The following is a 19,215-nucleotide window of genomic DNA, read 5'->3' as shown; positions in this document are numbered from 1 at the left end:
ATATACAACAGTTCACTCGTGAACTGTTGTATGTGAACTGTTGTATGTGTTTCTTTCTGTGTCCAGTTCACATACAACAGTTCACTCGTGAACTGTTGTATGTGAACTGTTGTATGTGTTTCTTTCTGTGTCCTGTCTAAGTTGTTGCGCATTTCACTTATATACTCATAGCCTTAGTCGCTTTGGGACGTTAAACACCATAAACCAACCAACCAACCATACACGCCGCGGTCAAATTTATGGCCAAAGAGCACCAAGAACTTTCCATAAATAGAGTTGCCCCCCCCCCCCCCCCCCCCCCTCCCGACAGCAGATCGATAGCAGACGATGCGAGACACTAGCTGGAGGTTTCTCTGCGCATGCGCTCCTTTGCTTCAATGTGCGGATTTACCGGCAGTCTTCGGAGCGCAGCCACGCGCTCGCGTGTTCACATTAAGAATGTACGGGCCTGTCCGTGCACATTTCGATACAAAACGACCTATATTAGAAAGGGCGAGAAAAATAAATAAGAATAATTGCGGGCAGACCTACACTGGTCAAACTGGCCGTTGGCTTAATATACGTCTGCAAGTGCACTTTTTGTCCTTGAAAAGGCCGCCTTCTTCCAGTCTTGCTAAACACTGTTCTAAATGTATTGGTTGCAAGTCTTTGCTTGATAAAACCACACTCTTGTTTCGGCACCCAAATCAACTGACTAGATGTCTCAGAGGCTATCGTATCCGTAAGAATGAGCACACACGTGTCGCTGACCCAATGGTGGTCCTGCATGAAAAGGATTTTTCTTATCTTGACGCGCCTGCGTGATTCTCATCCTGATGCAGCTGCGTGGTGGCCTTTGTTTCTGTTTGTGGTTGTTTTCTTTCTTTCTCTCTTTTTTTCTGCGTTTTTGGAATAAACGCCCAGTTGTCAGTAAGCGCCCGTGTTCAGCCTTCTTTGTCTGTTATCCTCAGTGTGGTATATTTTTTCCATGAAGAATAGTATTGCCCAACCCGCACCGCTTAATATACAAAACGACAGCCAGAAGTGGTTCATGCCCCCGTTGTATTGCTCCTCTGTCGTCTGTGAGGCGCATCGCTGTTCGTAAAAGTGTTGGCAGCTGCAGCATCACGGCGCTGACTGCACATTATGTGGTGCATATCAACCTTGAAGATCCCTTTTCTCGAGGAAGTGAGCAGCGTCGACTGCAGAAGGAGCGCATGGATATGAGCCCAAGAAGGACGACTTACTTGACGCCATGCCGTTATCCGCGGCCGTTCCCTCCATTGGAGGATTACACGACTTTCAGGAAGCGGCGTGAACGCTCCTACAAGCGCCTGCGCCGCACAGTAGGTATTCACTACGTGAGGCGTGTGCTTTCGAAAAGAATTTTGGCATAGCTTTGCATATTTTCCCGCCTACTCGCTTACTTTACTCTTATTGTCAAGTAAGGAAATGCTCGTTACGTTATTAGTTATAACCGTGGAATCTAAGAAGAGAAAAGCGTAAAGATGCTATAGCTCTGTGGTGTCCCAACTACCGCGCTTCAAAGTGGCCATTAATTATCCGCGATATCTTTCGTCATCCATCCATTCATGCGTTGCCATCAGTGAGGCACCTCCTGGCTAATGGAGACTGTAGTTTTGATTCGACGGAATTGTATTTCTCGCTCTCGACATCCGAATTGCGACGTGTTCCCCGCTGATTTTTTAACCCAATATGTACTCATTGTGGTGGAAATGTGTACTAACTTGTGGTGAAGCACTACTTTTATTAGAAAGTATCTCAGTTAATAAAGAAGATAAATGGAGCATGCTTCCGCTACTCACCTATTGGGCAGAACTGTGGTGGCTGACGAAATGGGTTCATCGTAAACTGAGGACAACTCAGCGAGCTATGGAAAGGAAAATTATTGGCGTCACGTTAAGGGACAGGAAGAGAGCAGAGTGGATCAAGCGACAAAAGCGAGTTAAAGACACCCCAGCCGAAGTCAAGAAGAAATTGGTTTGGACAGGGTATTTAGTGCGAAGGCAAAATGATCGATGGTCCTTAAAGGTAAAGGACTATATTCCAAGAGAAGGCAAGCGTAACAGGAGGCGGCAGAAAGTAAGTGTGCGGATGATATTAAGAAGTTTGCGGGGATAGGGTGGCCGCAGATGGCACAGGGCAGAGTTGATTGAGAGATATGGGAGAGGCGTTTTTCCTGCAGTGGGAGTAGGCTGATGATGATGTCAACACAAGTCTGTATGATACGCCGACTGCAAGCACGGTGGGAATAACGACGTTTTTGGAAGGCTGAAAAAATGAACCGCTTAGCAGCGTTGAGCTAATGAGTACATGCCGGAGCCGTTGCGTATTCGCAGCCAAGAAGCCCCAAAAAGACAAATTCACCGAGACGACACAAGCGCTTCTGTAGGCCAGGCCCGTTATTAGGGAAATTTGTCTATTTATTTCAATTTCTGAATTGCCTACATGTGAAGCATTACACGAGTGGTGAAGTACATCCATAAAAACTAAAAAAAAAAAATGCATAAAACATAACTAGCGAACACCTCTTATACTAGTACACTTATAATGGGTAATTAAAGAATATTTTTCACCCTTCGTGAGTGTCATTGGTAGAATTAAGCACGTGTAGCAGGTGAAGAAGGCCCTAGTATCCCCTCGGTACATTTGAATCTTTGCCGCTTCCTGGCAAGAAATGTAATGGCACAAAAGCGAATGGGACAGAATTCTAGAGGACTTTCACGATATTATCCTCCCAAGGCGGGGCAGCTAGTCAGTCTGTGGTAAATCTTTTCTGGTAAAACAGTGGGCGAAATATGTTACAGGTATCGACATACGGACGTCCCATGGGGGTAATTTCGTTCACTCAAAATAACCACGGCTCGGATGAAGCTAACAATGGTGACGAAGTAATGGTTGTGCGTTGTGCGGGGGAAGGGAGTTTGAAAGAGCAGTTTACCACATGTTACTCCTGTCATTCGGGCGAAGTGTGGCGTTTCTTCTTTTTCCACCGTAAAATTAATGCAGTATTTATCGCGGTCCCTTTGCGTAACGATAGCACGGTTTCTTTCGGTGCTACAGCAATATTTGTCGTGAAAACAGCAGAAAAGCAGTGCGACAGAAATTACTTTGTGTTTGGCCAGACCATATCGTCATAACTACACTTCTACAGCACCACGCATAATATCGACAGTGCCAACAGGATCAACGCAGCGCGAAGCGCAGGACGCAGGATGATGGAGCGCTGTAAAAGTCCACTCAAATATCTTCCTGATCATGGCGACAGAATATCTGCACAATATAAACGAGCATGGGATCGGAAATAGCCATGCAAAGAATTACAGCATCGAAAAACTCCTTTATCAGACACATCTGATACCTGCAGTGGCATTTAGCTCGAAGTCAAATCGTTTCGCCTCTTTCAAGGTCTGAATAAGGTGAAGATCAGAGTGAACACGTGTCACAGGGGTGGCAAAAAAAAAATTGGCGGGGGCTTAGCTTTGGTTAAGCCTGGTGGGTTGCTAAAGCGAGCGTAGCGCCTCTAACGGAAAAAACGCGGCGCGCCGCGTCTAAACAAGGAACGCAGTGCGCCGCGTCTACAGGTCACGCGTGGTTACCGGCCGCCGCTGCGCGACGACTCGACTTGGTAGCTCATCTCTCACCCTGGTATGACGTCACGCTATGACGTCACTAGGCATGGCGTGACGTCATAGGTCATTCTAAATGTCACGCGTGGCTACCGGCCGCCGCTGCGCGAGGACTCGACTTGGTAGCCCATCTCTCACTCTGGTATGGCGTCAGAGGTCATTCTGAAGGTCAAACGTGGCTACTGACCGCCGCTATGCGAAAGGCCGTTCATGAGCTTTCGCAATAAAAAAACGAGCTTCTTTACTTGAATTTTAAGTGGTAGTAAACAGCACTGTATTGGTGCCACTATTACGCATAAACGCGCACTGCAGCGTAGAGTGGGGTCTCATTTTCCTATGCGCTTCTAAACTTTCATCCTTATCTCCATATTGGTTACTACCGAGCCGAGCCCACAGTAGAAATTCGAAATGAAGCAAGACATTTTTCCATGCAAAAATTTTCATTTGCTAAGAGCTTGAAAAAAAAATCAGCGACACAATTAGCATTCCTGCTCTGAGGAGGACATATGGTCAGCTGTTGGGTACTTTTGTGCAGTTCATCACCAGAACACCAACTACTGTGCGCGCTCAGGGGTCAGCTAACAAGAAGGGATCTTTTCCGCTACGCCGTTCGGACAACCTTGACATCCCCTTCGCGATCAGTTCTTCAGGGCCGGGTGCGCTCAATAAAGAGCCTTGTGGCTGCGTCGCCGGTCGCCAGGTGAGGGAGCATTGAGTAATTTGCACACACTCTGCATAGAACTCGCGTAAAAAATTGCGAGGACACTTTGGCAACGAGAGGCGAAAGCCGAAGACACAATGGCATGACGACTTCCCCGTGGTTGTGACATCACAACGTTCTCATGGCTATATTGATACTTAAATTATACATCTTTTAAGATCTTAAGTGTTAATTACTTTTAATTGCACATTTACCATCTAATTGGACACAAATCCGACGTTTTTCTGACCATTCTGTGACAATTATCAATTTGCCGTGACGACTTTAGGTGGATGTGACGTCACATCGTTTTCGGGGCTATATCGATGTTTGCGTCATTTCTACACAATTTAAAGATTTTTACCTATAACTAATTAATCTACAGTCATCAAACTTGGCTTCTAGGTTCATTTTTTCCTCCTCTATTTGAAGCAAACATTGTTTTTCTTCTATATTTTCTAGTTCCCTACTTAAACGCGTGTGCCCCGCTTTGTTAATGGACGACAGTGTGAGCCATTAAATCGCTGCAAGCGTTCGTCCGTCCCCTGAGCGCAAGTGCGTATGAAGGCTGTAGAGTCCCGAGGAAAGTTGCAGATTGTAAGCCATGTATGTGAGGAGAGCTGTGACAAATCGCCACAGCTCTGAGCCATGACTCACCTGCGTGTAGCCTTTTGTAACACTACGCGAGTCGCCGAGCCATTTCGCGGAGCTGACGAAAGGCCACACTGCGCATGCGCGAGGAGCAGTGACGTCACACGGCGCACAGCTGGCGCGCCGCCGCCGTTGCTGCGCGGGTGACTCGGAGGTGCCGGCGCCGTGCTCGCCAGTTGCGCATGTGCAGTAGCGGCGCATAGCTAGCATGCCGGGGCCGTCGCCTCTGCCGCACGCTCTCCATAGCCTCTTTCTCTCCTCGTTGCTTTCGCAGCTCTCGAGGTTTAACCGGAGCTAAACCGCTGCCAATTTTATCTCTGCAGCCTACGGCAGCTCTTAGGACTACCGTATCCAAAACGACGCATAGGGAAAGAATGGCAGCATGAAAGCAGACGGCACTTGAGGTGCGCTTATTGGCTGTTCTTGGGAGCATCTTAACAAAGGTGGGAGAAATTGCAACTTATCAGTGAGAGTTAAGCCAAAAGCGTATTCGCATCGATGTGCTAGTAAGGAAATGGCTTGCGTATAAAGCGTAAGATCAAAATAAACGAAAAGCATTGTGCAGAATCCAAAACAACACAGTTTCTGTGCAAGAAACTGATCATGTCGAAAAAAAAAAGCGCTAAAAAGTTACGTTGCAGATGAAATACAAAAAAGCTCGTCATAACATAAAAATGCACAGTTATCGGCGCGTCTGTTCTTTTTTTTTTCAAGCAGGAGTCTTAAAGCCCAGGCAACGTTTTTGCACGGAACACTCACTTGCGTGAGCGTTTACATACCCAACAATTCTGGACAAAAGCATTTTGAGTGGGAAACCTTCGGTGAATGCAGTTTTTTCATCTAATGGTAGGTTTCACTACAACAATCAATATGTCCGCAGATCACCCGATGGTGGTCTTGCATTTTTTGTTCCTATTTTTTGCTACCTTGAAAAGTGTTCCCTATTGTTTTTTTGTGGCCGTCTTAACTGTTCGATGCGATCAATTCAAACACTTAACCGGAAGATTTTTCTACACATCAGAAAGATGGACCGCTACTTGCAATGTTTCCATAAGAGCACCATACAATTTTCCAATTTTTTAATTTTTTGTCCTAGAATGTTGCGCATGTAACCTTTAGAATATTTGAAGGAGTAGCGTAGGAATCAAGCGATTTACAAGCTGGCCTTTTGTGGTCGTGTGCCAAGCAGCCATCGCTGCTGAGTGACTGGGTTTGTATTCCACCCCCCTCTTTTATTTTTATTCTCTGCGCATTTATTACTTCAGAGGCTGTAGTTTAGTTTATCGCACGCTGAAAGTTTTGCGCCATATTTCTGCTCATATTTCGTATTTTTATAATGAAATGCCGGTTGCGAATTCAGCCCAAGTCCTATGCATTTGGTGTATAATTGTCCTTCTCTCTGCGTTAATTATCCGTGCGGCAGCACTAGGGCTGACATTCGGCAGAAAAAACTGTGCTCGTGGTCGCACTAATCCAGGATTGGCCGAGAGGATTGCGACGTCAGATGAAAATGATTAAAACGAGTTAAGTTCTGACATAATGGCTTGAATGCCATTATGACATAAGGCTGTAATTTAAATAAATAAAACACGTTGCGGGGCTAGTTGGTGATGCATTTTCTTTTCTTCAAATTTAAACAGCGCTAAATTTTCAAACGAATACACAGATAAAGCCCCGCCGCGGTCGCTTAGTGGTTACGGCGCTCGGCTGCTGAACCGAAAGACGCGGGTTCGATCCCGGCCGCGGCGGCTGAATTTCGATGAAGGCGAAATTCTAGAGGCCCGTGTACTGTTCGATGTCAGTGCACATTAAAGAACCCCAGGTGGTCGAAATATCCGGAGCCCGTCACTACGGCCTGAGTCGGCCTCATAGCCTGAGTCGTTTTGTGTCGGTAAACTCCAATAAACCAATACACAGATAGACATGACAGGACGGGCGCTGACTCCAACTGTGTTTATTAACACGTATTTTCGTTGAACATATAAGAAAGACAGTGAGCTCATGCGCATCTACGGCAGACCACAGAAGGAATGTTCAAGAAAACAGGAGGGGGGCGGGAGAAAGCGTAAAGTGAGGTCGCTTTTTTTTTTCTTTCAGAGATGGCAGCAAATAAAGCATTGTAGATTAAGGCGAGCAGAATACATTTCGTCCCCTATTTTTAAGCAATGTGAATTCGCTGGTATGCACATTGCTTAAAAATAGGGGGCGAAATGCAGTCTGCTCGCCGTAATCTACAATGCTTTATTTGCTGCCATCTCTGAAAGGGAAAAAAAAGCGACCTCACTTTACACTCTCGCCGTTAGTTGACGTTCTACGTCACACCAGCGGTACCTCAGGACGTGCTACGTCCGCCGCTTACGAACGCGGGTGGCGCTGACGAACACTCTCAAGTTAGGTTATTTGTAAACATAAATACCCCCGAAAGCAGAAGACTTGACAGCCGTCGCCGTAGCTCATTTTAATAAAGAAAAAAAAAAAGTCGCCGTAGCTCAGAGGTAGAGCACCGGACGCGAAATTCGGAGGTCGTGGGTTCGGATCCCACCGGCGGCATGTGGTTGTTTTTTCTTCTGCTTTTCTTATCAATTAGCTTTAAGCGATAACATATTCAGTATTATTCTAAATTGATCAACACCAAAAAAAAAATCCCCCGTGTCCGTTGGTTTCTGTGGCTGTTGGCTTCTCTGTCATATTTATAACGAGCCCCTCATTCCCCTCCCCTTGTTTGTTTAATTGCTTAGGGATGGCCTCGGTTCTGGCAGCCATGATGCCATAGGAAGCATAAGAGGGTTCTCACACAGCTTCCACTCTCGCCGTTAGATGACGTTCTACGTCACACCAGCGGTACCTCAGGACGTGCTACGTCCGCCGCTTACGAACGCGGGTGGCGCTGATGAACACTCTCAAGTTAGGTTATTTGTAAACATAAATACCCCCGAAAGCAGAAGACTTGACAGCCGTCGCCGTAGCTCATTTTAATAAAGAAAAAAAAAAGTCGCCGTAGCTCAGAGGTAGAGCACCGGACGCGAAATTCGGAGGTCGTGGGTTCGGATCCCACCGGCGGCATGTGGTTGTTTTTTCTTCTGCTTTTCTTATCAATTAGCTTTAAGCGATAACATATTCAGTATTATTCTAAATTGATCAACACCAAAAAAAAAATCCCCCGTGTCCGTTGGTTTCTGTGGCTGTTGGCTTCTCTGTCATATTTATAACGAGCCCCTCATTCCCCTCCCCTTGTTTGCTTAATTGCTTAGGGATGGCCTCGGTTCTGGCAGCCATGATGCCATAGGAAGCATAAGAGGGTTCTCACACAGCTTCCACTCTCGCCGTTAGATGACGTTCTACGTCACACCAGCGGTACCTCAGGACGTGCTACGTCCGCCGCTTACGAACGCGGGTGGCGCTGATGAACACTCTCAAGTTAGGTTATTTGTAAACATGAATACCCCCGAAAGCAGAAGACTTGACAGCCGTCGCCGTAGCTCAGAGGTAGAGCACCGGACGCGAAATTCGGAGGTCGTGGGTTCGGATCCCACCGGCGGCATGTGGTTGTTTTTTCTTCTGCTTTTCTTATCAATTAGCTTTAAGCGATAACATATTCAGTATTATTCTAAATTGATCAACACCACAAAAAAAAAAATCCCCTGTGTCCGTTGGTTTCTGTGGCTGTTGGCTTCTCTGTCATATATATATATATATATATATACGACTGCGTGATATGTCTCAGGATACACTGACAACTTTACAGTATATATATAAATATACGGTAAAGTTGTCAGTGCGTCTTGTGGCATATCACGCAGTCTAGTATGCCTACTGATGTATGCTAATGAGTGTGCGTAATTAGAAAGAGGCACTCATTAAGAAAGAATGTAGTAAATGAATGTTAACGCGGTGGCGTCATATACCTAAAGCGAAGCTAATTGTTGTCCTCTTTCTCCAAACACAAGCAAGGACCTAGCAGCCTATTACCGTTCATTCAACTTCAGGAAACAAAGCGCACAATATACCGCCTGTGTGAATTGCTTTGACTCTCAGAGAGAGAAAATCTAAAAGGTAGAAGCGTTCTTTCAGTGAAAAAAAAAATAATAATATGGCATAGAAAAAATCTGGTTAAGAATTCCGCATCCTGTGCGACGCATCAAAAAGTTCAGGCTAGGTATATATTTAGAGCTTATAATGCATGAAATGCCTTTAAAGTCCACATTCTACGGCTTCTCTCTCCATCGTCTCCCGTGCATTATAGCATAAAGTGTGAAATTGAATAACTATAGAAAAAAATATGATGACAAGCACCCAGAGTGAATGTATGTGTAGTGTACTTTGTTAGCGCACACTGGGTATATTTTTGCCACTGCCGGCACTGATCTTCATAGTGTTCGGAACCTCAAAGTAATTTACGCGTTTCTGTAGTATATATAGCATAGGCCGATGTTAGCGGGACCACGGCTGCAAGTTGGTGGTCTCTTCGGTCTCGTGCAGTTTCTCCATGGGCACGGCGGCCAAGAAGCGAAAGACTCCCGAGGAAGCTTTCGGTCTGTCGCCTCTTTTTGTGCTTGACACCAAAAACATTGTGGTATTGATTGCCCTCTGTAATATTCGGGCCATTTTATGCAACGGGTAATGAAGTGAGCATATCCCAACTCCACTGACTTAGCCCTCCGTTATTGTGAACACTGTAGTCAACCGAAGCTGATGAAGCTAAGCCGTACAAGCATGAACGCATTTAAAGTTCACAGAACACAATTTAAACCACGTGATAACCATTAAAATCGAGCAGAACTCCCAATAGCCTGTTACAGTAGCCTATTATTTGTACCTTCAGAGCCCTCCGTGTCACACTCCCTGATAGGACTCACACTATGAAATAATAAAAAAGGTTTTAAAAAATTTCTTTCGCGCTTTTTCTCGCCAATGGTGACGATACATTTTAATGGCAAGGGCACTTTGAACAAGCAGCGCTATGGCACAGTTTTCTTGGCCTATTCAATGTGGGAAAAGACAGACATTTTCAAAGCAGTTCACCGCAGAGAAGAGAAGCACCAGGACAGGGGAAAGCTTGTACTGTACCTATAGGAGACCGATCGGTACCCGGTACCGGCACTGGGGTTCGAACTTCCGTACCTTCCACAAACGAGGTGGATGGTGAGACGACTAGGCCACTGCGCTTATTCGACTGAGGGCTCACACCATAGGCATACGCGGGGTGGGGAAGGAGGAGGGGCAATGGCAATGAGCAGTTTTCGCCACTGCCGTCCTTCTGCAATATTACTGCTATAGTATAAGCTCAGTTGCAATCGTCTGGCCCACTTGATTGCAACCTCGAAGTCTGCAGACTTCCAATACTCAAATTTGGCGCTCGTGTGCACACAGAATGGAAACACACTTTGTTTACTTTAGGCCTGATGCAGTGAGAACGGTTGGAAAATAAACTGCGCCAACCTCTTCCAGCCTACCCCCATTTGTCAGCACTGGAATGGAATGGATTATGTGCAAATGAAAATTAAATGTGTCGCAGCGACTATGGCGAGAGATGGCGCCACTGGCTCTGTGGTTGCAGAGTCACTGCAGTGACTCGATGCAGTTGCGGATACCGATACCACTGTTTCAAAATAACAGTGGTATCGGGATGCATTCCAGCTCTGAACGCAAGCAGGGCCGCTTCATGTGCCTAATTCCGATCGTGTTCCGGGACCGAACGGGGTCCTTGTATATCACCAGAAACGACAGTGCGAGGTTGCTTACCAGCGATGTCACCCGCCAATGTTTTTGAAACCGCGAAAGCGCACCTAGTAGCAGTTGAAGTGTTCAGTTATAAAGATTAATGCGGGGTTTTTCGGTCGAGGACAGTAATTTTTCCATACCGCTCAAGTGACCAGACAAATGAAGTGTACAAGAGTCACTTTGCAGTTCCCTACTGGGAACTATGGAGCGCCGCTACGTTGGCGTCTACGTCTCCCGCGGCAGCCTACCCCTCTACTGCAACTGAAGTTACGGGCTCATGGCAAAAAGCCTATGTCGGCCAGTCTGGCAGATGTGTCAATGATCGATTGAGGGAGCATGAAAGGAATTTTAAGAACGATGAAGATGTTAACTTAGTAAAACATTGCAGGTCTTGCCAGGATTGTTCGCCTCATTTTGACGGTGCAAAGATTCTAGGAAAAAGCAAAGATCAAACTGCACGTGAACTACTAGAAGCGTACCATATAAAGAAAAAGGGTGAATTTTGTGTAAGCGATACCTCTATTCATTTGTACAAAGCGGAATGTGATCTTTTCTCCGCCACACGATAAGATGTATCTGATGTATAATGTATCTTTGTTATTCATGGCATGTGTACTTTCCTGCGCGCGCATTAGCAGCGGAATCTTTATATTTCCCATTGCTGGCGAAATAAAATCAGTTGTGAGTGCAGCGTTTGTCCGTGTCGTAAGTGTTTTCTTCCTTTGTGCTCGTCTTCTTTACACTGCAGTGATGTGGAAGCAAAGTAACCAACTTGCCCAGAAGCTCGTTTTAGAATTTTCAGCCTTATTTTATTCCTAGTCTGATTTTTATTTTATTTTATTTGTATTTTATTCCATTCTATTTTATTCCTGATGTGACAATCAAAGGTAATTGGCGCGCTGACTGCACTTGCCTTCAGCCTACTTATCGCGTTTGCCAGGTCTTAGCGATGCGCTGTGACAGAATTACCATATTGAGTTGAGATTTTACTCTAAATGTGACTTTGTTTTGTTTCCAAATAAAGCTTGGAATTTTTATGACGAAAATTGTCAGTGTCGAACCATCGTCTGTTTTTGCCTTGCGACGAACAGTTTCCCATGCGCGCCTTCTTCCGCGGGTACATGGACGTCACTGCCGCCGAGGAGCCGGGGCGTGAGGAAAAAAAAAGCAAAGCAAAGTTCACAGGAACATGTCCAACATTGTTGGACAACTGTTGGACAAACATTTTGAATATTGGAAAACTAAGGTTCTGGTGCTGAAATATTGAATGTAATAGTCCATTCTTCCGATGTATGTAGCAAAATCTTCGTAATTACAGTGTTTCCATTGCTCGCATCGAGCAGTTCAGACCGCATGCCATAGAGAAGCAATGGGGCCCGCTTTTGACGGTAGCAAAAAATTCAAGCATGCCGACGGGAGATCTGCGAGTACATCGATTGTTATAGTAAAACCTTAAAGAAATTGTATATTTCAGAACACGTTCAAAACTTTTTAAAAATAGAATTTATGAGGTACATGTTGGTAAACTGGTTTTTGAGGAAATGGAATGGCGCAGTATCTGTCTCACATATCTCGGTGGACACCTCAACCGTGCCGTAAGAGAAGGGAGGAAGGTGGGCGTAAAAGAAGATAGAGAGAGAAAGAGGTGCCGTAGTGGGGTCTCCGGAATAATTTCGACCATCTGGGGATCTTTAAAGGGGCCCAGAAACACAATCTTAGTTGATTGTTTTGCCTGTTGATCGCATACAGTGAGGCCGCCGCGGCGGCTCAGTGGTTGCGGTGCTCAGCTGCTGGCCCGAAAGACGCCAGTTCGATCCCGGCCGCGGCGGCAGAATTTCGATGGACACGAAATTCTAGAGACCCGTGGGCTGTGCGGTGTCAGTGCACGTTAAGGAACCCCAGGTGGTCGAAATTTCAGGAGCCCTTCACAGCGGCGTCCTTCATAGCTGAGTCGCTTTGGGAAGTTAAACCACAACAAACCAAACCAGCATACAATGAGTTACAATGGTGCTATTAGCGTCGGTCGTACCACGTATATTGCGGTTTATAATATTTTAATTTCCTCGCAAAAACAACTTAATGGCTCTGATGTTGTCACCACACAGTGGCGGGGTTTAGCAGTGGATATGACATCACCTGGCGCGAGCTTGATGATTGGACAAACAGTAAATATACTGCAAATTGTGTGAATAAATGGAGACACATCTTGTCACCTGTCTGCGTTTTATATTAGATCAACAAATACAACTTGTTTGCCTTAGATAAAAGCCCTGCAAAGCAAGTAAAATAAACATACACCACCAAGGGCTCTGGCTATTGTTTTCGCATCGAAGGACTTTGCGCTTCTCTGTACACATCCTACAACCTAGCACACAGCACTTATGGCTACCCTCTATGCATCTCTATAGCCTGCTCTCGGCTGCTGTAGCACCTGTCTGTTCTTCGCGGTTCTTCGTAGCCTTGTGCGTCTTGTGCTTTCTTGGCACGACCACTTCGCTGCAGCTGGTGAAACCGCTTTGTTTTTCGCGCTGCTATGAGCAAGAGAATCTGCGCAGTCCCAAGCTGTTCAAGCAGCGAAGGCGCTCGTGGAGTGTCCTACCACAGATTTCCTGCTCAGAATGAGTGGTAAAGAATGTTGATGCAAGCTCTCGGGATTGTGGAGCAAACGAATCGGCGGGTGTGCTTGGCGCATTTCACCCGAGATGCCTTCGAAGGGTCTCACATCCGCTGGCTACAAGCAGCGGTGGCTCCGATGCGACGCCGTGCCGACGGTGGTAGGCACTCAAGGAGAAACATCGCTAGAAAGAGTAAGTACCGTTGCTTGTTTACCGACGCATCAACAGAGCAGTGAAAGCTTGTGGCGATGGCCACGTTGTAGTTCAACGAGCCTACCCAAGTTCTTGCGTCATTGAGCTTCTCATGTTTTTACCGGTGCTCTTTCTCAGTGAGCCACCGTCACGAGTAAAGGCCTAGCAGCCGCTCGCTGTGCTCTTGCCTGTCGGCCGACAGGGATCAGCCTGTTGGGTGGGGCGTGTGTGTGCACACTTGTCGGCGGCTCGAGCGGTGCTGTGCTGAGGAAAGGGAACTAAATTATAAAGCAGGCACTGTTATTCGCCATTATTTGCGCTCGGGGTCCGCCTACAGCCTTCCTAGGTTTTAATGATATCGCGCTACCATCGACCGCGCGCGGCGTGTCGATGACAATAAAGAAAATGAGCAGGAAGGAAAGGAAAAACAAGGAAAGAGTAGGAGAGGAAAGGAGAACAGAGGAAAGTGTTGACTGAAGAATGGCCTTAGGGGCGAGTTGGTGCATGATGAAATGAAAGCTGGCGCAACAAGGACACTAACAAGAAAGGGACACCGCATGCGAACACTAATGTTTATTATACAGAAAGGTGGCCTATTTAAACATGAGCTCGAGCATGAGACTCATCGCATTATAGCTCTGTATCCAATACGTGGAAAAGAAGCAGCAACGTCAGGAAAAACACACAAGAAACCCCTGCAGATAAACTAACAAATTCTGATAAAAGACATAAGAGGAGGCCATCTCTTAGCAAAAACAGTGTCAATCGTAGCAAAAGCAGTCATACATGAAAAGCAAAAGCAATCAGAAATCAAACACCAAAAATAAAAGTAAGAAACAAATGAGAATCGTAGCAAAAGCAGAGTCAAACATGTGAAGCAAAAGCACTCAGGACCCGAAAAAAACAACAAAAAGGAAAAAACAAAACCAATAACAAAATTAACAACCCACCTAAACAAACAGCAGACAACCGCTAGAAATGCAGGGTTGAAAAGTCGCATCACAAAAACTGTCAAGAAAGGACACTTCGTTTCGACAGAGGGATACCGAAGTGTCGCTAACACAAATGCTGCCCTTCTTTTTGATCATGACAGCCTCAAGAATTTCACGTGACACCTGATCGCGACTTCTGCCCAGAATTCTCATTCCGTTAAGCACTGGCTAACACCTGCAATCTTTACAATGCAGGGGCAAATTCGACCCGCCTCCGTTTTCTAACGATTTTTCATGCTCTTGTGCCCTGTCGTTAATGCAGCGACCCGTCTGCCCTGTATGGACCCCTCCACACGTCAGTGGGATTTCATACACCACTCCGACGGCACAGGAAACTAAATGCCTGCCGTGCCTCCTTTCGCACAGGGCTTTCTTCTTCTGGCCGATTCCACGAGCATAAACTGCTCAGCTTTTGGGCGCGGAGAAAACGACAGGAACGTCGTACCGGCCAGCAGCCTTCTTCAAGCTGTGCGCCACTCGGTGTATGTAAGGGACCACTTGTGGTCGCCTTGATCCCAGCTTATCATGATATTTTTTCATCTTGCCTTTCGTTTTTTGAAGGAGGGTCTCCGCTACGCTGCAGACGACAGAACGCGGAAAGCCAGCCATTTGAAGCCTTTCAATCTGATTGTTGAGGCTAGCCTCAGCCATGTGAGCACAGGACTTAAGCAATGCGGACCCGAGGCAAAGTGAAGCGATCGCCCTTTTGACAGTCTTGGAGTGCGCCGATCCGTACGGAAGCAGTTCCTTTTTTGCTCAGGGGGAATACATCCAACACACTCGCCCTTCTAAAAACTTGATATTAATATCTAAAAACTGCAAGCTGTTGTCGTCTGGAAGTTAGTGAGTAAAAGCCAGCCCTTTTCCCTGTTGTCTGAAAACGAGTAAGATTCTTTCGATGTGCTAGGGAGCGTCAATGCAGAGTTAGTACTGTTCAGTATCACCAAGAAGTCGTCCACGTATCTAAAAATTCGCAGGACTGGGCCACTGTCAAGGGAAGCAGCTAAAGCACGGTCAATAGTTGATAAAATATATATGACACAACGCAGGGGCAACGCACGAACCGATGCAAATGCCTCTTCTCTGCAAGTACATTTCTGTTTCAAAGGAAACAAACGTAGATCTCAGGTAAAATTCAAGTAGGGATGACGAGCATATTCGGAGTCAATGCGTTCCAATAAGAGCAATCGTCTTGCCGCCAAACGGGAACTCCGCTTAGCGCGAGTATAAAGACTGCCTCTGCTGATGGTACCTTGCATTCTAAATGGCATGCAAGGTGGAGGCGAGAATTGGAGGAGAGAAGCGCGGTGCCAAGCATCTCTCGCTGTTCCTTGAACAAAAATTGCAAGGGTGCACTCAAGTCGGCTTAGGTGTAGCAATGCGAAACCATTTCTCTTACTGCTGCCGACTATGCTGCTGTGTGTTCGTTATTTATGCCTCTGCCGCTTCAAAGTCGTGTTTCGCTCTAACTCGGTTCTACCGCATCCGAAGACACGGGTCCCGTTGAGTCTAGTAAGCACACCAAGGTACTAATGAGTATTTATTAATTAGTTAATTAACTCATTCATTAACTAAATCAGCAGTTAGATTATATTGCTGATGAATGAAGAAGTATTTCACAAAATTCGCTAATTAATCCGGTCAGTAATTTTATTCACCTAGTTAATTAATCATTTTAGTGATTTAACTGAATTGTAATGTGACAATTTATTTATGTAATAAATAAGAACTTAACTAGTTCACACGTTCTGTTAAATTATCGCTTAGTTTGTTAAGTAAATAATTAATTCAACTAATTGATCACAATATCCAAATTATTTATTTACCCTTTTAACTAATCATCTCAATGAGCTAATTATTCATGCATAATAATTAAATATTTGTTTAATCAGATATTTTATTAATTAATTCGATAATGAATGACAACATCAACAAAAAATACGAGCGGCCGTATTCTACAAAGATTTATTTTCTCGGATAGATCAATCTTCTGCAATCGGTCACTGTTGTTCAGTGACGTAGCCGCGGCTTTCAAGCTTCCGTGGGTAGCGACAGTACCATTCGATCATTGGCGACTGCAGCCCCCCGGTTGGCTGCGATATGCACCCAATGGTGAGCTGATGCGCGCGGCGAGTGGCGCAGAATGTCATTGTCGCGGGGATCCACTAGCTTCTGTGACTCGCCGTTTGCTCTACTTTCGTCTGATGTTGCCGTCGCGCTGACGTCTAGCTAAATGAAATGAAAAAATGAATAATGGCTTTTATAATAATAACGCCGCACTTACAGCCAGCGCGACTCTCTCTCCTTCGCCCGCCTGAGAGCAAGGGAGCCTTTCATCCTCATCCTCTGCACCCTCGCACCAAGCGCGCTTGGGAGGCGGGGACGCAACCACTCGGGCCTGCAGCCGCTCTGCGACCGTGCGCGGTGGCCCGTATATTTTTGACGGGGGCTGTACATTGTTGAGCTGAGTAACAAAGTTTCAAATACCTTCGTTCAAAGAGATGACCAGGAGAGGCCGTTTGTTTTGCCTGCACTTCTGAAGGAGGGCTGCCCTGCACCTCTCCACGACCTCATCGTTCCCTCCTACTTCCGGCTGTTTTTTTTTTGTTAGACATTACCGTAAAAATATCCACAACCGAACCTATATCATGAATGTAACTCTGGTCTTCTGTGCTGCATACACACTGACTTAACATGTCCAGAATAAAAAAAAAAAAACAGGTTAAAAAAAATCTCGTATGAAGTTTTCTCAGCAGCAGTGACAAGTATAACCCATATAAAAGAGCAGTGGTGTAGAATTAGTAGCTGTCGTTGGTGGCTCGAAGAATGCTGACTAGTGAATGTATTTCTTCTGAAGTAAGTGATGATACGGGATATGCGGTCGACAAGCTCAGAAACGATGGTTAGTCAAATGATGGCTTTATATTCAGGTGAATTTTCCAGTACAAAATATGACGGGGATGAGGCCGACGTTTTTCACTTTAAGGAACTGGCCTTTCTTAGTGCTGTGAAAAAACCTCTGCGGGAAGGTTGCTCTAGCATGTGCCACCTAGTGCGGCGTTGTGCCAAATTTTCTTGGGAAATGAAATACCGGCTGCTTGTGCCAGGCTAGTCCGCAGCTTGCCATGCAGTTCTCACCAACCCCCCCCCCCCCCCCCCCTAAAAAAAAAAAGAAAAGAAATGGGCGATTTAAGGCATGAGAGCTGGCTCCTGGGTTCACACCTTTTCCCAGATATGCCTATTTATGGGGGGGGGGGGGGGACGTGGGGCGGGGGGAGGCGACAATCCCGAAGCAGTGCAATGCTGGTTTATAACTTTGCTTATGCTGGGTAGCAATCACTATTGTTTCGGCTTTGGGTTAAGCGCCGTATTGTAGCAGAGAATAATTTCCTTCGCCACGACTTTCAGGAATGCGAAGTGTTTCAAAAAAGAAAAGCAACTGTTGTCGCAAGTCTACACCTGCATTAAAATAAATCTGTAGCAAAAAAAAGTCAAAGATATGTACAAGAACTTAATAAACTGAGTCAGCTATAAAAAAAAGTTGCAGGCTAACAAATGCTCTGCCTGCAGTAGACTATACCCCGTGTTAAAAATTATTGAATAGAAATTTTTTTTTTAAAAGGGGTGAAAAATGCTGTGCTTTCCTCCCTTGATTGAAAATATATCCGCGAGGGGCCAATATCCTCCTTGTGCGGTCAAGGACATTGCGGCCCCCTTTTTTATTGCACAGACAAGTCACACAAAGGGCCTAGGGCATCTTTTTAATTGAGAAATAATCTCCATGATGCTCGGACCAGGCAAAGCTGTCACGTAGACTTGCGCCGCTTGTTCTTTGGTGCGTGCGCTTTTCTCAACCTCTTGGTGGATGACGCTAAGGCTTTGGTGTGGTTTACAGCCACAAACCAAGTGCTGGCGAGGGCTTGGCGAATGACTGTGCGCTTCAGCATGTGGCCGTAGTTGTCCGCATTGGCGAAGTTCATCTGAAGGTAGTACTTTTTGTTGAACATGAGGGTGATGGGTGTCTTGGGGATGCCGTCGGAGGCGAGACAATGGTTTATCGTTCCAGGAAGTGCCTGGTCGGGGTGACTGCGGGCGCATGTACTCGACAGCGCATACGCTGGAGTCTTCGATGAAACTGATCCAGACCAAGTGCTGCAATTCGTGGTCCAGGTTACTGAAGCGGACGGTCGGAGCTGGCTTCCTCAGCCTTCCTTGTGAGCTGATCCGAAGCTCCATCTTCGGCAAAAACAGGGCCTCGTTGACGAGTGTAACTTGCGGAACCCTCACCGCAGGTCCGAGTGGTACGCTGCTCATGCAGCCGACAGAAACAACTTGCTTCTCGTTGTCAGCGTCCACGTCGTCGTCGGTGCCTTCTTCGGGCCGCGAGCACGGCGGCTGTGGCGGAGCCGCGTTCTAGACCCCCTCGATGCTGGGGCGCGCCGTGGGCGCAACATCACCGACGACGTGGATAGTCACCAAAGCACTGCTGTCATCTTTGTCACTGGTGTCGCTGCTGCAATCACTGCTGCTGCTAGCGCTACTGCTCCCGCTAGAGCTCGTGCAAAGGTTGCAAAGCCTCAGTATCTCAGCATAAACCTCACTCATGGACTTCTTTGTGTCGTGGTCCCTAGGCCTGCCGCCTGTGGCGGCAGAGGACACAGCACAGCCCGACGCTGATGACGCCATGCTCGACAACGCACAAGAGGCACAGCGCT

At 46.3% G+C, this 19,215-nt stretch overlaps 3 non-coding genes and 1 pseudogene across 3 annotated transcripts; 3 read left to right on the top strand and 1 right to left on the bottom strand.

Moving 5' to 3' along the window:
- Positions 1-7,458: 7,458 nt before the first annotated feature.
- TRNAS-CGA (transfer RNA serine (anticodon CGA)) lies at positions 7,459-7,530 on the top strand. Its single transcript has one exon. It is a non-coding gene; the product is annotated as a tRNA-Ser (tRNA).
- A 441-nt stretch (positions 7,531-7,971) lies between these two features.
- TRNAS-CGA (transfer RNA serine (anticodon CGA)) lies at positions 7,972-8,043 on the top strand. The gene has a single exon. It is a non-coding gene; the product is annotated as a tRNA-Ser (tRNA).
- A 406-nt stretch (positions 8,044-8,449) lies between these two features.
- On the top strand, positions 8,450-8,521 carry TRNAS-CGA (transfer RNA serine (anticodon CGA)). Its single transcript has one exon. It is a non-coding gene; the product is annotated as a tRNA-Ser (tRNA).
- A 9,785-nt stretch (positions 8,522-18,306) lies between these two features.
- On the bottom strand, positions 18,307-19,186 carry LOC149356133 (uncharacterized; annotated as a pseudogene).
- Positions 19,187-19,215: the final 29 nt, after the last annotated feature.

The sequence above is a fragment of the Amblyomma mixtum genome, chromosome 3, assembly GCF_055824585.1.
Source record: "Amblyomma mixtum isolate Tamu chromosome 3, ASM5582458v1, whole genome shotgun sequence".
Classification (NCBI taxonomy): Eukaryota; Metazoa; Arthropoda; class Arachnida; order Ixodida; family Ixodidae; genus Amblyomma; species Amblyomma mixtum.
The sequence above is the reverse complement of the archived record's forward strand: the minus strand, read 5'-3'. Positions and strand labels throughout refer to the sequence as shown.